The following is a 14704-nucleotide window of genomic DNA, read 5'->3' as shown; positions in this document are numbered from 1 at the left end:
TATTTCACAATTTCTATCTTTGCAGCCCCAGAGCCAGCAGAGTGCCTGGCATATGGAGGGTCTTGCTAAGTTTGTGTTGATTGATTGATTTCCTCATGGGCAGAATAAATGAGCCTGCCTCTCCACAGCTTTCGTGACTTCTGGGGACTTGTCATTCCTGTTTCTGCACTGTGTAGCCAACCCTCCCTTTCCTTCACTGTCATCTGGGTTTGTCCTGTTCTGTCATTGTCCAAGCCTTTGTGTAACATGGGACCAGGTAATATAGATTGTCCAAGTGCCTTTTGCCCTGTCAAAATGATTCATGGGCCTGAGAGATGGAGAAATGGTGGCTGAGCCCTCTAGGCTCGTATGAAATTGGTTCTTTTCCCAGAGAGTGACTGAGAAACTTGATTTCTCCAGAAAAAGAAAGGAACCATATGCATTTAATGCAGTTCAATAAATATTTACACATATATGAAATACTGATAGATATTTTGGCATTGGGCATGGTGTAGACAGCTTCATTTGATCTGGAACTCCAGGGATGAGACTATCACTCCAATGTCTTGCTTCTCACAGTAGGAAGGATGGCCAGGGAATAGCAGTGGTGCAGTCAGAAGTAAGCAATGATAGATGGACAATCTGAGCTTGGGACAGATGCCCATAGAATATAGAAAGTCCTGAAGAACGGTCTGCACCACTTTAGAGAGATACTCTGCAGAAAGTGAGCAAAACAGTGATTGCCCAGGATGAGGAGGTGTGGGGGAGTTGTGGCCAGCCCCCCACGTGGGCGGTGCCCATGTCCTCCATTTAACATTAAGTAGAAGCTAATTATTGCCTATTCTGTCCCATCTGGAAGCGCAGTGGGCCACTGGCTCAGTACCTGGAGATCATCAGGACTGAGGAGATGGACAAGCCATGTTTAATCTTCATATTTAGGCATTTTTGTGCTCAATTTTGGCCTGATTTGTTATCGATTGGCCATTCTGGCTATGTGACCATCATCTATTTGAATGCCTTGAGCTCCAAGCTGTTGAGGGTTTAGAGCCTGCTAATTGGTCCTGGTTAGAGACCAGAGACAGAATTATAAAGAGACATCACTGTGTGTGACTGCACATCTAGACCTAAGCCACATTCCAATAAATCACTGGCTCCCTCAGACTTTCAGCTGTCACCTCTTTGCCAGGTGGCTCCCAAGACCACCTGCCCATCTCTTACCATATGGACATTGTCACAAGCCGGATCCGACCCCTCAAACCTGATTTGCCAAACCTGAAAATTCAGGTCTTCTATCCCAAAGCAATCCTGCCATGACTTTACCAGCAATCCCCAGGCTTAGAACCTGAGCAGTATCACCCTCTCTTGTCCTTCTCTCACCCCCCACATCCAACCAGCTGCCAAATCCTTTCCATTTTTGTCCATTGGTGGAACACAAGCTTCTTGAAGGCAAGGAATATTTTGCTTTTGTTTCATGTCTCCAGTGTTTGACACAATACCCAACATATTAGCTACTTAATCAATGTTTATTGATTGACCAATTGAACATTTGTGATCTAGACTTTTGCATTAGCCTTCTGAGTATTCTTACATACACCCATTGCAAGGCTGCCAAAATTATCTGAAGACATAGTTCTCTAGACCTCAGATTCTCCCCATTGCCTCTAGGACAGATTTGCCTCCATAATGAAGGCCCAGCGTCCCTTGCCAGTATCATTCTGCCCTCTGGCCATGGTGGATGTCTTGCTGTCCTCAGCTTCAACCTCCACACATTGCTGCAGCTCCTTCCTCATACTTAGAACATGTTTTCTCCCTGTCTCTTCCCTTTGAAATCCTCCTCTTCCTTCCAGGCTCCACTCAGCTGTCCCTCTCTGCTTTGTCGCTGACCCCACTTCCCTGGCTAAAAAGGATCCAATCTCTGCCTTTTTCATATTTCCTTTAGCTCTTTATGCAGCATCCTCTGAACCCAGAATGCTGCCTATCCCTCCATGTCTGTGTGCATGATTGTGCCTGTTACACTCTAAGCTTTCTTGAGGCTGGGGGTTTCATTTCCCTGGCACCTGGCACAGGGGAAACACTTAATCAACATTTTCCAAATTGTTAAATTTATAAATTAAATTGTTAATTGTTAAATAGATTAAATTCTAAAGGAATAAAATTTCAAGGCATCCTGGGAAATTTGTAGCAAATTTCTCCCCTGGCATGAATTCCATTTGTAGGCAGTGATCCCTCTGACCTTGCAGACTGAGCCCCCATTGCCATGACTGTCCTTCAGGCCATGGTGAGGGGAAGGTTAGTCCTCCTCTCTGGCCTCCTCTGGCCTCAGGCAAAGCCTCCCTCTACCTCAGATCTCCCATTTCTTTGCTCTCTCCCTCAGACTGCCCTCCTGACTCAGGAGAGACATCCTTTTTCTTTGCCGTGGCTCTCCCCCTCTGCCTCTCATCTCCTCCACAGATCGACTCCATCAGCCATCTGCTCTGCTCATGCATCTTCAAGTGCTTCCTTTCTCCTGCTACCTCTGCCCCAGCCTCCCAACATGGTCAGGTCACCCCCATCACCAACAATCCCAGTCTTCTGTTAGCTCTCACTGACCCCTCCCAAGCTGTGACCCTAGCGATGCCCAAATGTTCCCTCCCAGAGAATACGGTAACTGCTTCATCAGCATCAGTGGGTCTAGGTGGGTATGGGCACCTCTATCATTTTGTTCTCCCTGCCCCCAGCCTCTCCTTGACTTCCATCCCCAGGCAGCTCTAGTTCCCCCAAGGGATTCCTAGACCCAAATTCCTTTGCAAAGGTACAACTGTGCTTAAAATTAAGCTTCCCTACTGACAGACAAAAAAGATGGTAGCCTCCCAAGATCCTACTTATGGCATCAGAGCCAGAAAGGACCTTAGGGAGCATCTAGGCCACTTGGCAGAAGAGGAAACTGAGGCCCAGAGCCCAAGGTCACCTGGGGATAAAAGAGGCAAGCCAGGATCTGAACTCCAGGTCTTCTGAGTCATAGTCAGGGGTCCTGCCACTTCTTTCATCCCTTTAGCAGTCCATTTCTTAGGAATAGTTTTTGCTCCCTGGCTCTGCCCCCTCTCAGGCCCCTCCTTCTCCAGCCCTTTGCAGCCCAGATGCTTTTCCAACAATGTGGTCAAAGCTCCTGTCCCAACAGTCCCTGCTGGCATCCCACTTGCTGCAGCCAGTTGCCTCCCTCATCTCCATTGTATCTCGTTGGACACCCTGGCCTTCCCCAGCCTCCTGCCCCTGCCCTGTCTAGCTTCTCCACCTGGCTAGGTAGCTGTCCTTCCCTTTTCCTTGCTGAGCCCTCATGAGTCTTGTACTGCTACCTGTCATTACTGTCCAAGGTCTGGCCTGAAGCCCTCACTGACCTCATCCACTCCCCAAGGTCAGCCTTCCCCTTTAGGCAGATGGTGTCTGAATCTCTGCCTCCAGTCTGATCACTTTCCCAGGCTTCACACCCACATTTCCAAGCCCCTCCAGGTGACTGGAGCTTGACATCCCTCTGACAAGTCATTTCCCCTCCTGAGCCCTCACTTCCTCTTGCCTCACTGTTTCAGAGAAACCTCCCCATCCCTCTCTGACTCTGAACTGCAGTTAGCTTGGATTTCTCTCTCTTGCTCCCATCCTACATTCGGCCAGTAGCTACCCCGTCTGTTTGACATCCACAGAGCCCAGTTCTTCCTTTCTATCTAGTGCCCTGGCTCATGTTATCATCCCCCCTCTCTCCCAAACAATGGACACAGCCTCAGAACTGGTCTCCATTCCTCTGATTCCTTGCCCTTCCGTTCAGTTCTCTGCACAGTTTCCAGGCTTGCAGCCCCGGCCACCCCCACCCTCCAGGGTGGTATTCTGCTCCCTCCAGGCCTCTGCTTCAGCTGCCCCTCCTTCTCAGATTACCCTTCCTCCCCACCTCCACCTCAAAGAATCTTCCTCCAAGGCTTGTCTCACGACCAGCCTCCCATGGGAAGCCTTGCTGATTTTCTCCAGTTTTTCATATTCTCTCCTTCCCTAAATGAATTGTATTCATTTCTGTGCCTCAAGTCCATACCAAAAAGCCAGTGGTTCAAGGAGCTGGGGGAGCTTGGCCTTGAAAGGAGATGTCAGGGGCAGCTAGATGGTGCAGTGGATAGAGCACTGGCCCTGGATTCAGGAGGACCTGAGTTCAAATCCAGCCTCAGACACATAACACTTACTAGCTGTGTGACCCTGGGCAAGTCACTTAACCCCATTGCCTAACCCCCCCCAAAAAAAAAGACTCAGCGGAAAGGAGATGTCAGAGGAGAGGGACATGGAAACTGTTCTCAGGTTTTTGCAAGGTTATCAACTGGGCAAGCTTTGCCCTGCTTGGCCCCAGAGGGTAGACCAAGGAAGGTGGAAAGAGGCAGATTTGGTCTTTGGGCTCAGGAAAAACTTCCTACCAAATAGAGGTGTCCCAAAGTGGAATAAAAGGAGTGTGTTCACTCCTGATAACTACATTCATTCCCATAATTCTGCTCAGTTGCTAAGAAAAGAGGGTCTCATGCTGAGTTAGGTACTTAGTAAATGCTCATTGACAATCTCAGTTGTGGAGGTGGAGAGGAATTCCTGCTAAATCTCTCTAGCTCAAAGCAAGATGGCAGCCCTCTGTGGTACAGAAGCTTCATAGTTCCCTCTAATGCTGAGGACTAGCTTAGAGTTGCATGTGAAATCAGGTCCTGTTCTGGGCTATACAGGACCAAGGCAGACAGCAACGAGAGATAGTGTGGCACAGTGCATGCAGTCAAGATCTGGGAGTCAGAAAGATAAGAGTTCAAAGATCATATCCAGCATCTGCTAACTGTGTGACCCTTCTCTGGGCTTCACCTTCCTCATGTGTACAGTGGGGGAACATGATCTGCACTGCCATCTTCCAAGGCTTTCTCAAGAATCTCATGACAGTAATATACCTCAGTTGCTCTGCAAGCCTTGAAGTAAGTATTCTATGAATCCCTGCCCAGTGGTGGTCTCTGCTGCCAGGTAAGAAGCTTGCAACACCTCCAGAAGCAGCCCCCTTTCTACCCCATGGATATGGAACCACTAGAGAAGAAGAGAGGGAAGAGAGGAGAGGAGAGGAGAGGAGAGGAGAGGAGAGGAGAGGAGAGGAGAGGAGAGGAGAGGAGAGGAGAGGAGAGGAGGAGAGGAGAGGAGAGGAGAGGAGAGGAGAGGAAGGAAGCGTCTGGAGCAGAATGCAAGGACACTGAGCTTCCCTTTGGGGGTTCGGCAGAGGGAGTGATGAGGGAACGAATGGAACCCCAAACACTGGTGTCTTCAGGGACTTGAAGCAAACCTGGAGCCCTGAGGGAGAGGCAGATTCCATCCAAATGTTGCTTGTGTTGACGCTCAGGGCCCTTGGACACTGAGTTAAAGATTTAAAGGCATTCTGCAGTCGTGCTGCAGGTTAGTAACTACAGAACTGAAGTGAGTGTGCGCGCGCGCCGCGAGGACCCGCATCATGCCCACATTCCCAGATGGATGCCGTGCCAGGCAAGCCTCATGGCCTTGGGCATTTCTAAGTTGGCGCCCAAGGAACGGAGGCGCTGTGTGCTTCTGAGAAGCGGGGCAACACCCTGGTCCTGAGGTTTAAATACTGGATGTCAAGAGAAAGAAGGGGAAAACAAACTCACAACCAAATCCCAGCAGCCAGGGGGGTGAGAGGGAGGGAGGGAGCAGGCCACAAGATTGCGGTTGATTCTTAGTCTGGCAGCAGCTGTTCTACACAAATCCAGCTCGCTGCATCCCGTCGGTTTCCATGGCGACCGAATCCGTAATTACTGAGCCCGGGTGCTCTCCCCTCCTCTTCTCTCAACAAGGTGGAAGACGATGAATTTGAACTCTCTCACCAGCCTATCACCAGGCTCTTTCCTCTGAACGGGAAACAAGGTGCCTCATCGGGAACATTGGCGAAGGGAGGATGGGAAGTCAGAAGGACCTGGGGCCCCCAGAACGAGATTAAGGGATGCTTTGTTTCCTGTGATATTCGAAGCAAAAAGACCTTCCTCAAAAAGCTGGTTTCTGAAGATGCTAAATAAACGAGCAGGAGCTTCCCTGGAATGGAGCCTCCCCGGGATTGGCTGCTCTGTCCTTGGCTCCTGCCAATCGGAGCACCCTTGGGCTCTCGCACTATCAACATAAGCAAAACCCCGTGCTTATTATTCTTCTGGACTTGAGCTGCCTGCCATGCCAAGGTGTGCAGCGGGGCTCCGTTCACATGGCTCACTGGAAAACGGATTTCCTTAAAGAGCTTCCCCAAGGACCATCTGCTCACCCAGCTCGGCGTTAGCCGCCCAGGCAGGCAGAAGGACACACACACACACACACACACACACACACACACACACACACACACACGGCATCCTACGGCTCCCGGCCCCAGGCTCGCGGTGGAAACGATGGCCCTCCAGGACCTCTGTGAGTAAACCTCAGCTTGACAGAAATGTGCCTTTGTCCTGCTCTTGTTCTAAGGAGCTCAGAGCGTGAGGAAAAAGCGTGCCCCAGACTTAGTCAGCCTCGTGATTTGGGGGTTACCTAGCAGGCTTTCCTGGGGGATGGTGAGATATTGCTGGCTGTTACATGGGATGCCAGTTAGCCTAATGAGGATTAGTGCGTGGAAGGAGGTCTGGGTTCCCTCCCTGTGTGGATCAGTCCATTTCAAAGAAGATAAATATCCCTTTATGGAAAGAGACAATGGGATGCCCTGCCCGAACCGAGAACGCTCTCGGCTCAGGACCAGGAGCTGCTGCTGTGTGGAGCCAGCAGCGTGTGCATAGTGAAAGAGGAGGTCATGACAATGGTCTGCCCAGCCCTGGCCCAAAGCCCCCCAGAGGACTGAGAGAGCAGCGATGTCCATGCCTTGCTCCGCTCAGCTCAGCTGCCCCTGGCCTCGCTCTTCTCTTCCTTCAGTTCTCCAAATGAATCTCCTCTTTGAAATGGATTGGGTCTTTCCAATTCAATCCACCAGCACTCAGCAAGCACCCAAGGCTCAAGCCTGTTCTTCCTTCGTTGGTTGGGTGAGTCAGAAGCAATGACTGGGAGACCCAGAATGGGACTTCCCTCCCTTTGAACCCAGGAAAACCAGGGTCTGCAAAGTTAGGGTAGGGGCTTGGCACATGGGAAGTGCAGAAGCTGTGGCTTCTTAGGCAAAGGATGTTCTCAGAACTGCTGCTCAGTGCCCTAGGGGTTAATACTGTCAGCGAAGATGAAAGTCTCTCATTCTTTGAGCAGCAATAGGGGAAATGATGAAGCAACCCTGTGAAACTAACAATGAAGGTGGAATTGGGGCAGCTCCTGGGGTATGGGGGTAGTCAGATGGAACCCAGACCCAGCGGAGGAATCCTTGGGGGTTCGAGGTGTTAGAGCGGTGGGCATGGGTGCAGACTTTGGCCGCGTAGCTCCCTTCTCTCGGACAATCGGTATTACCTAGCAAGAGGCTGCCGCCAAAAACCTGCTTAACCCCGGGGTTTCACTCTGCATGTTTAACCAATTGAGCCCGAGTGTTCTTTGTCTCACATGGCTAGCAGAAGGACAAAATGACAGTTGCTTGGCAGTTAGAGTTGGGTCTTAGGTATCCAGGAAAGGGTGCAAAAAAGGACGTGCTCACTTGGGGTAGTCCACCCGTAGAATAATATGGTTTCTCGTAAGCCCACAGATTGTGCTCTCCCTGCATTTTCTAGTATGCTGATTGGAAGCTGTAAGGAAAAGGTTAAAAGAATCGTGATAATTTAGCCCCAAGCAAGGAGAGAGGTGATGGGGACAGTGTGTAGGGAAGACAGTGAGCTGCACTTGGCTTCCACAGGGGAGATGAACCCGGAGAGCTCACAGAAGGAGAGATTGAAAGCAGGCGTCCCCAGGAATCTCCCTGGTGTTCCAGCTGGGCTGGGCTAGGCTGGATGGGGTCGAATTCTTCTCTCAGGCTCAATGGGACAGGGTAGGTGACCACCCTGCATATAGAGTCCTTACACAGGTAGAGGTCAGAGGTCTAGTACAGCTATGTCTTGAGCATTCTCTGATGCTAATTTCTGGGGATTCCAATTCATAAGAGGAGTAAGTGGCAATTGCAGTTCTTAATTCAATTTGAGTTCCACCCAACAATTTGAGTTACTAAATACATCCCCATTTGGGGCACCAGCCTCTGGCAGTAATTGGTTGGAACTGCAGCCCCACCTCTTCCCACCCTTTCCCCCCACCAGCTAGAAGTGCTAGAAAGTCTTTAACCTTTGTCAAAGCTAACAGTTAATTCCCAGATGAAGTCATCATGGCTTGGGTCTCAAAGTTTCTCATCTCCCTTTCTTCTTGCTATTGGCACGTAATCATTCAGCCAATAGCGCCCATCTCAAGAAAGCCCTTGATGCTCTCTGCCCAGGCTATCCCCCAAGGAGCTTGCAAAGGAGTCCAGGAATGAGCCATTCTTTTGTCTATGAACTCAGACAGAGAGGAAACTGGAGTCCTGGGGTTGGAAATGATTCGGTTTCCTCTGAGGCACCAAGGTTCAGTGTCTCTTCTGTTGCTTCTCCCCATGACCTCCTCCTGGTAATGTTTCTAAGCTCAAGGATTGGCAAGGGACATATTTGTAAAATTAAAGTTGGCTTGTCAAGTTGACACGCATGTCATAGAGAATGCTGGTCAGTTGATTTCAAGCCAAAGAGCCATTGTCAGAGAGTTACTTATTGGCTAATGGAATTTTCAATCTTCCATCCTCCCAGTTGAAAGGGATTCTTTTCTTGTCTGTTTCCAAGCATTGCAGGACCAAGGGAGGAAGGGCAGGTGGGAACCTTAGTCTCTAAGCCTGGAATAGTACATGATATGAGTCTTACTTCTCAATGTCCAACCACAGGTGGCAAAGGCAAGAAGTATGTATGGCTAGGGTCATTAACACCACATTGGAAATGCAGCCTTGTGAGATCAAGGGGGATTATTGATGAGGACACTGAGGAGAGAAAGATTCATCTAAGCCAAGCTAAGGCTGTCTTACAACCAAACTTCTTTCTCAAAGGTGATCTTAATGAATATCCTCATTCAGCATTGGGAAATCTTACTTGATGGTGGTGTTAGAAAACTGAATTATGGGAGAACATTGAACATACTATACATAAGATCATGGACTTTGGGCCAGAAAAGAGTCATCCAATCCCACTCCTCATTTTACTGATGAGGAAACTGAGGCCCAGAGGGGTTGTGACTTTGTCCAAGGCTGTACAGATAGCAAATGGAAACCTGGGATTTCAGCTTCAGACTAGGTGAATTCTCTTTGGTATATATAGGAAAGCACTCAAGATACACACACACACACACACACACATGCACACACCCCAATATGGCAAGGACTTCTTCACCAGTAAATAATAATAGTAGTGATGCTAGGCCTGGTAGAGAATCAGCTTCAGAGTCACCAAGACCTGCATTCAGGTCTTTCCACTGACCTTGGGCAAGTCACGTTATTTCTTGGTGTCCTGGGCAGCTCTCCAGGACTCTAAATTGCAGGGCTTTTGGTGATATGCATTGATAAGGGGAGCTTTGCTACTGGGAATTCCCTATTCCAATGAAATAATAGGTGTAGTCCAGAACAATAAGAACAATAGCTAACATTTAGACGGTGCTTTAATAGTTGTAAAAAATGTGGGCAGTTGGGTGGCACCGTGGATCCAGTGCAGGCCCTGGAGTCAGGAGGATCTGAGTTCAAATCTAGCCTCAGACACTTGCTGCCTGTGTGACCCTGGGCAAGTCACTTACCCCTATTTACTTCTGTTTCCTCATATGTAAGATGAGCGGGAGAAGGAAATTGCAAACTACTCCAGTATTTTTTCCAAGAAAACCCCCAATGGGGTCACAAAGAGTCACACATGACTGAAATAACTGGACAACCACCATCACAACAAACACAAATATCTCATTTGATCTTCACAACAACCCTGGGCAGTGGGTGCTGTTATCGTCCCCATTTTACAGATGAGAGAGTTGAGGCTGGGAGAGGTAAAGCAATTTTCTCAGTCACTCAGCTAGGCGGGGTCTGAAACAGGATTTGAACCAGGTCCTCCTGACTCAGCCCAGCACTCTGTCTACTGTGGCGTCCCTTAGCTGCAATGTTTGAAGGTCTACAAAGTGCCTTTCCTACCTTCTCCCTTCTCTCACAGAACTGCCTTTAGCAACTTCACTTGCAAGATTTCCTCCCTAGTGGGGTGCTAGCAGAATAAGATACAACTTAAATATGAAACCATCTCATCAGTTCCTGGACTCCAGGCAGCAGGCCCCCCCCCCATCCTCCCAACCTGGAAGTTTGTTCCCTTTGGCACATCTCATCTAAACTGTAACAAAAGCAAACACATCAGAGAAGGACAGAGGAGGCTGGGAGCCCAAAGTGGGGGCCAGTCCCGACAGATTGCCACTATCTGTGGCAGCCCCTGACAGCTGCCGGGACACCTTGGGCTTCCTTAAACGTCCATTCTGTGCAGGAGCGCTGGGGTCAGCCAGGGGGAGGAGGGTTGTGGCTTCAGCTCCATCCCCTGCTTTCATCTCATGAGAGGATCAGCCCTCCTTGTCAAAGACTGAAAACCTGAAAAATGGCCACAGGGACCCCAACTAAATAAGGCCATTGACTTCTTAATAACTACACCATGAACCTAGTCCCAGGTTCACTCAGGAGCAGCCCAGCCCCAGACTCCCTTCAGAGTCTAGGTTCTAGGGAATGGCCCCAGCTTTAGCAAAGAGAGGGAAATGCCATTGGCCCTGGTCTGGGTAGACGTGTCCCTGGTTCTGCCTCCTCTTTCAACATCCCCATGCAGAAAGCTGCTCTAGAAACCATGCAAAGCTTTGAGAAAGAAAGGGAAGTGCTTAGGTTGATGGAATCATCTGGCTTTCCCTAAGTCTGCTTTGCCCTGGGGGGAGGGGATTCCTAACCCTCTGATTTCCCTCAGTTTCCCTGCTGTGGCACCTTTGTTCCACAGGAGGGGTCTTCTCTGACCTTTCCATCACTCTCCTACCTTTTCTCAGCATGAGGCATTAGACAGTCAACAAGCGTTTCTTTTATAAGGGTCTTCCTATAATTCTTGAGACCAATGATCCATTTGTGTATTTCATGACATTGTCATTCCACAGCTCATGTGACTAGTCCTCTGTTTTTGGACATTCAGCTTGTTTCCAGGTTTGGTTGTTTGTTTTACAATTACAAATAATGCTGCTATGAAAGCATTGGACCGATGGCTCTACTGTTGCTTTTGATAATACTTTCAGGGTATGTTTTCAAAAACACGATTACTTGGTGAAAGGGTCTGATTATATTTGTAACTTACTACACATGGCCAAATTGCTTTTCAAAAACCGTTCTACAGCTCCACAAATTTTACTAACTAGGAATGGCTGTACCTATTTCTCTACATCCTGGCCAGCATTGGGGTTTATTGCTTTTAGGTGTGCTCACCAATTTAATGCTGTTAGGTGGTGCCCCGAATAGCAGAAGAGGAGAGGGTTTAGGGAAAAGATAATGAGTTCCATTTTGGACATGTGGAGTGTAAGGTGTCTGTGGAACAGGCAGTTCAAGGTGCTGGTAGGCATTTCCTAGCCCAGGCTGAGATTTTCAGAAGTACCTGAGGATGTTACAATGTTGCAGTAGGCTGCCGACCACAGCACACAGTGGATACACAGGAATAAGGCAGGGCTTGGACCAAGAGTAAATTGTGGTGCATAGAGGTTGTGCTTTGGGCAAGACTTTTCAGACCAGAGTCCCCTTAGAAGAGGCACAAGGGGGCCCACAGAAATCCTGAGCAGGCACAGGAGTGACATAGTCAGACCAGTTCCCTAGGAGTCTCAATTTGGCAACTGTCTACCACTGGATGAAGCAAGTACATCAATTAAGAGACTCTTACAATAGGAAACCTATTTCAGATGCTGGAATATCAGAACCTCAGAGACAAGGAAGCATTATACTTTAGATTACTTGGAAGTACTACTTTGATGCCAAGCAAGTAATGCTTTCTCGACAGCCAATATTCTCTGCTCATCACAGATTGTCTCGTTTTTAAAAATTAAATATTTTTAAAGAAAATTTACACTGAAAATTGTTACAATTCAATTCGGCTCAGTAAGTATATAGTGAAAAGCTACTATGCACAGATACTGTACTAGGTACTGAGGATAAAGACAAAAATAGAGTCCCTGCCCACTGGAAGCTTCCATTCTCCTAGGGGAAGTAACATATACACAGAAGATATATACACAAATATGTAAAATGAACACAAAGTAATTGGGGGGAGTCAGGCCTTAATCATGGTGAGTAGAAGGGTGTGGACTAAACAGGGAGAGAATGCTGCATGTAAGAGCTGGCTCTTGAGTTAAGCTGTGAAAGAAAGTGGAGAGGCCAAGAGGAAGAGGTGAGGAAGGGGCTTGGGGGACAGCCTATGCAAAGATGTGAAAGTAAGAAATGGGATGACATTTGTGAGGAACAGTAAATAAGCAACCTTGGCTTGAAAGCATAATATTTGGAAATGATGACTGCGCGATCGATCATTCTAGAAAGGTAATAGTTATTTACATTTAAATTCATTCATTTTGGTGCTTAAAGTATCATAACCCTGCGTTTCTCTGCCCCATCCAGATTCTTTCTTTATCCATTCATTCTCACTCACCTCTTAGATGGTCATAGTATGTCCTACCGGTCTGCTTTTTACTCTCGGAATTATTTCAATAAAGGTCTTTCCATCGTGCTTTGTATTTCTTGTACGTGCTCATCTTAATTGCATTCTAGGTTCCTTTACGTTAATGTGTTTAATCATCCCTCTATTATTGGAGACTTAAATTGCTTCCATTGTGTATGTGTGGTTCCATGTAATACTGCCATGAAGTGCTCTGAGCTGAGAGCTCTTGAATTTTTGTTTTGGCTGACACTGTCAAGGTTGATTGCACCCACCCTTTGCTGGCCATCTCTACCTTTCTCTTCTATTCTAATACTGCCTGGATTATCCCTGCCTTCAGGGAAGCCCTTACCCAAATGTGACTTCTAGATACCCAAACAAAAGCTCTCCCTTCCTCTGGGCCAAGAAGCAATTATGTACCCCGCCTCGGGTCTCCATCTAGCGGTCTGTGGTGGGTGGGCTGTCACCTAGAGTCACTCCCTGGCATAATTCCTAGACGTTGGAGACTAATGAAATATGGCTTTATTCTCCCTCATATGTATTGCCTTCAGTCAGTCACTAAAGAGAGCACCCAGATTAGTCTAATGACCGTTTACCAGGAAAGAAGCGACACCAGGTAGCTGTGACTCTTCCATCCTGTATCAGGGGTGTTAACTAACCCTGTCACCTCAAGACTTCTGACTCTAGCTGGCCAGGTCACTGGGCAGTTGCGGCTCCTGGTATCCAACAGGAGAGATGAAGGGTCCTGCTCTGCTTGGGGAGTTATAGAAAGGTCAACCCAAACTCTAGCTTCTTCCCCATCCACAAGGGTAGGACCTCCAGGCAGAGTTCTAGAAGGCCATCAGCATTAGCAAAATCAGCCAGAGCTTGGCCAGTCTGTGTCTGGCCACTCCAAGGTCCCTTCTTGGCTTCCAATACATTGCGGGAGTGCATGAGGCCCTCTAGGGTCTATCATGGCACTGGAATCTCTAGACCTGAAGGAGGTTGGGAGAGTTAGTGCCTCATAGCCATGGGGGTGGCCTCAAGCTTTTCATTCATCTCAAACATCCCTGAAAAGTGAATAGAGCAACCTGCAAATATGTAATAACAGTGTAGTTAGGATGGTTGAGATAAAATCCTTAAGTTTCCCCCTGGTTCAGAAGAGACCCCTGCCCCACAGCAGACTAACAAGGCAATGAAGTCTTGGAAGGCAGAGCCATTGCCTGTTTCTTTGCTGTTAGTTTTTTCAACTGAAAAACATTCCTTTTCTCTCCCCAGCAGAAAAAAAGGGCAAAAGAAATCCAAAACCCTTGTAATAAATACGAACAACCAAACAAATTAATCCCTCCACGCACCATGTCCAAAAATGTCTCATTCTGCATCCAAAGCTGCAGGTTCCTTCTGTCTTCCAAAGCAGAGCATGAGGGCTTGTATACCCCAAGAACTCATGACTATCTCTAAACGGCAATCAGCAAACACTTGTTAAGTCCTATGTGAGAAGCAGCTTGGCACAGTAGATCAAAGAGAGTTAACCTTGGGACCACAAAGCCTGGGTGGAGTTCAAGTCCCACTTCTTCTGGCTGGGTGACCCAGGGTTAATTAATCTCTTGGTACTCTGGAGAATGCTCTGTTGCTCTGAGGAGCAGAGAAGGTGCCAAGCTGCATGGGCAGAGGGAGGCAACTTACTTGGGAGCTGCCTTTCCCAGTAAAATCACAAGAACAGTCCCCATCCCTAGACACTCTGGAAGGTGCTAGGGATACACATGTAAAATAACCAAACACTTGCTGCCTAGAGGGAGCTTCCATTCTTTTAAGAGTTCTATCATGTGTAAAGATAAGTAAGTATCTGGTCTTTTAACAAGGGGAATGCCACTAACATGTGTAACTAATAGTAATGTAACTAAAAGTTCTCATCATCCCTAATAAGAAGGGAGCACTTGAACCTTGGTGGAAGCTAAAGAGTCCTAAACATGGAGGAGAGAGAACATTCCAGATGTGAGAGTGAGCAAAGGCTCAAAGGCTGGAAATGGAATGTTGATTCCTGGGAGTAACAAATGTGACAATTTAGCTGGAATGTGTGAGTGTGAAGAAAGGTCTGGAAA

The 14704-nt window shown here is 48.0% G+C and overlaps 1 protein-coding gene across 9 annotated transcripts in view; it reads left to right on the top strand.

The window, feature by feature from the left end:
- The window catches only part of ELMO1 (engulfment and cell motility 1), a 411711-nt gene that overhangs the window by 290928 nt on the left and 106079 nt on the right, over nucleotides 1-14704 (top strand). The window contains exon 1 of one of the 9 annotated variants that reach the window (XM_020964355.2): nucleotides 6191-6411. The exons of the other annotated variants lie outside the window; for them this stretch is intronic. The gene's annotated coding sequence lies outside the window, so the exon portion shown is untranslated. Of the gene's footprint in view, nucleotides 1-6190; nucleotides 6412-14704 lie in introns of those variants that run through there. 9 annotated transcript variants of the gene reach the window in all.

Source organism: Phascolarctos cinereus, unplaced genomic scaffold (genome assembly GCF_003287225.1).
Source record: "Phascolarctos cinereus isolate Bilbo 61053 unplaced genomic scaffold, phaCin_HiC Scaffold_4;HRSCAF=312, whole genome shotgun sequence".
In the NCBI taxonomy this organism is placed as follows: Eukaryota; Metazoa; Chordata; class Mammalia; order Diprotodontia; family Phascolarctidae; genus Phascolarctos; species Phascolarctos cinereus.
Note: the sequence above shows the minus strand (reverse complement) of the source record. Positions and strands in the feature narration are given on the sequence as shown.